This window comes from Penaeus vannamei, chromosome 35 (genome assembly GCF_042767895.1).
Source record: "Penaeus vannamei isolate JL-2024 chromosome 35, ASM4276789v1, whole genome shotgun sequence".
NCBI lineage: Eukaryota > Metazoa > Arthropoda > Malacostraca > Decapoda > Penaeidae > Penaeus > Penaeus vannamei.
The window spans coordinates 23,724,344-23,726,843 of NC_091583.1; the positions used below are offsets into that span (position 1 = coordinate 23,724,344).

At 34.3% G+C, this 2,500-nt stretch overlaps 1 protein-coding gene across 2 annotated transcripts in view; it reads left to right on the forward strand.

Annotated features, from left to right (window-relative positions):
• Nucleotides 1-2,500, forward strand: part of cta (Guanine nucleotide-binding protein subunit alpha cta) — a 12,205-nt gene that overhangs the window by 424 nt on the left and 9,281 nt on the right. The gene's annotated exons all lie outside the window — the stretch shown is intronic.

The window sequence follows — 2,500 nt, forward strand, 5'->3', positions numbered from 1 at the left end:
TTAGAGCCGGACATGTAGTTGGAATTGCCAGGAGATTGTGCAGGAGTGTGTTTTCCGGGAATGCCAGGTGTGGAATATGGTGTTATGGTGAAATGTCAGGTATGAAATGTGGTGGTATGGTGAAATGTCAGTTGTGGAATACAGTGTCATGGTGATCAGTTGGGTGTGGAATATGGTGTTTTAATGAAATGTACAGAACAATTATAGTGGCTTTCAACTGATACTGAGAACCATGGGAAGTGAACTTGCCAGTGTTTTGGTGTGACTATTTCTTTGGAATAATATATGCAAATCTTGATGGATCTTGTGCTTCTGAACTGTTGGACTGTGAGTGAAGTGTGAGATGTATGTGAAAATGTTAGTGATCAAATTCATTGTATTTGGAAAGAGTAGATTGTAACTCATCTGAAAGAGAGTAAAATCTAAAATTTAGATGTGTAGTAAATAATTAGAATTATACTACAACAGTAGACATGTCATTAATCTAAATTATTGAAAGAATGGTTTTATATGACTTGTCATAAAAATGGATCATAATTCAGATTTATTCACTGTCTATCTTCAAGTCTCATTTGCTGTATGTTCGTATGCAGTGTTGAAGTGATGTATTAAGGGTGATATCCATTTAAAATGATTGAATAACATACAACCACATATTTTTAGTCAGACAGTATCTTTTTCCAAGTTTCTCAACAACCTTGACACGACTGTTGTCAGTAATCAACTGCCCTTGTAATTTACTATTGTAATGCGTGAAATTGCATTATTTCATTATATATCATTATGCTCATCTGCCTTTTTGTTTACTTCTTTATTGATATTAACACATTGATGCCAGCTTGTATATGTGTACCATGTCCATTGTGATTTAGTCTACTAATTTGGAAACATAAATGGATCCACAAGAAGTGAGTTACTGAGAATCAATTACTTGTCCAACCTATCTTGTCTGTATATCTGTTTCCTTGATTTTCGTAAGTATTTTGTAGTAATAGCATCAGAGAAAAGTGAATCCCAAAGATTTAAGGAATAAGAATGTTATGTGAGGCCACAGGGGATACTAATTAGCTCCATGGTGACTAAGCGCTTGTATAGTCATCTGTGTGTAAACAAAACTTGCTACACAAAAATACTGTGGACGGTATGTACCTGGTGCCAAGGGGTTAGAAATGTATTTTTAAAGAACAGTATATGATCTGTAGAATTAGGAACAGTGGGGTTGGATTTTTACTTCTCATACCCTTTTTTAAATGTTTAGTAGGGATACTTTATTTGATACTGAAAAAATGTCTAGAAAGTAGCTCCCTTCAGCCAATAGATGTCAATTCCAGAACCAGTTGATTTGGCAATTTACCAGAACTAATTTAGTATTGATTACAGCACAAAATTATTTAGATCTAATAGAATAAGCATCTGCTTGATTTATGTAAATTGGTATAACCTCTGTAGAGCATTTTAGTTAGATACATAGAATATGATAGGTAGAAATGGGAAATAGTGCAATAAAAATATATGCCATGCATTAGGTCTCTGCTCTTCACAATTCTGGTTAGATGGTGCTTGGACTGCTTCTTTGTTTAGGAACTAAAATACGTGGTGAGGGTTTGTTGGCCTTTCCTGAGGCAATTGCTTAACTCACGTATTATCTAACTGGTTGATATCCTTCCATTGTGCAGACTGATTCACATATCAGTGAGTGTCTTGAATTCCTCTTTGAGGTATTATTGAATCATAAAAACTAGTGTTGATACTATGGTAGGAAACTTATAATGCATGTCCTAGATTTACTGAAAATGAAAATTTGAAATCCTGGATTCACTGCATTGCCTCTCCTTTCTGCCTTTTATACTAAGGTAGTATTGTTTTTATTTCATCATATTTGTGTGGTCCTACTCTGGACAGTTAGCTGAACCAGATATAGAAAGTAAAGGATCAGGGGGTTAGCTAGGGAAAAAAAGTTGACATACAAACCACAGGGGGTGGTTTGTATGTCTCCTGGCTAGGGGGTCCAACAGAGTAGGAAAAATAGTACACAAATCATAGCAACTTTAGAGAGTGTAACCTCCTGGTTTGGGGATAAATTTGCTGTTGCATAAAATCACAGGATAGGAAAGGGGGGGGGGGCAGAATGTGAGGAAATTACGGAATTACTATATAATGAAAACATAATGGTGCCTTAGACATTTCCAAAAAGTGGCTTAAATATTGTACAGAGATTTGACAAAATGAAAATTATACCACCATTTATATTCAATGTATTTTCCTTAAGAAGTGTAAGTTTTACCATCATTTATATTTAATATCTTTCTGAAGTGGTCAGTAAGACAAATTTATCCATCTTTATGTCTAAATCATCAGTAATCTTATTGTGAATTATCTATGAATGATTTTACTTGTTGCTGTTTATAAAAGTTATACTGATGTGCTACATGCTAAAAATCTGAATTTTGGCAGATTTAGGGTGTACAGTAAATTATAAAAGATATTGAGTACTTGTAAG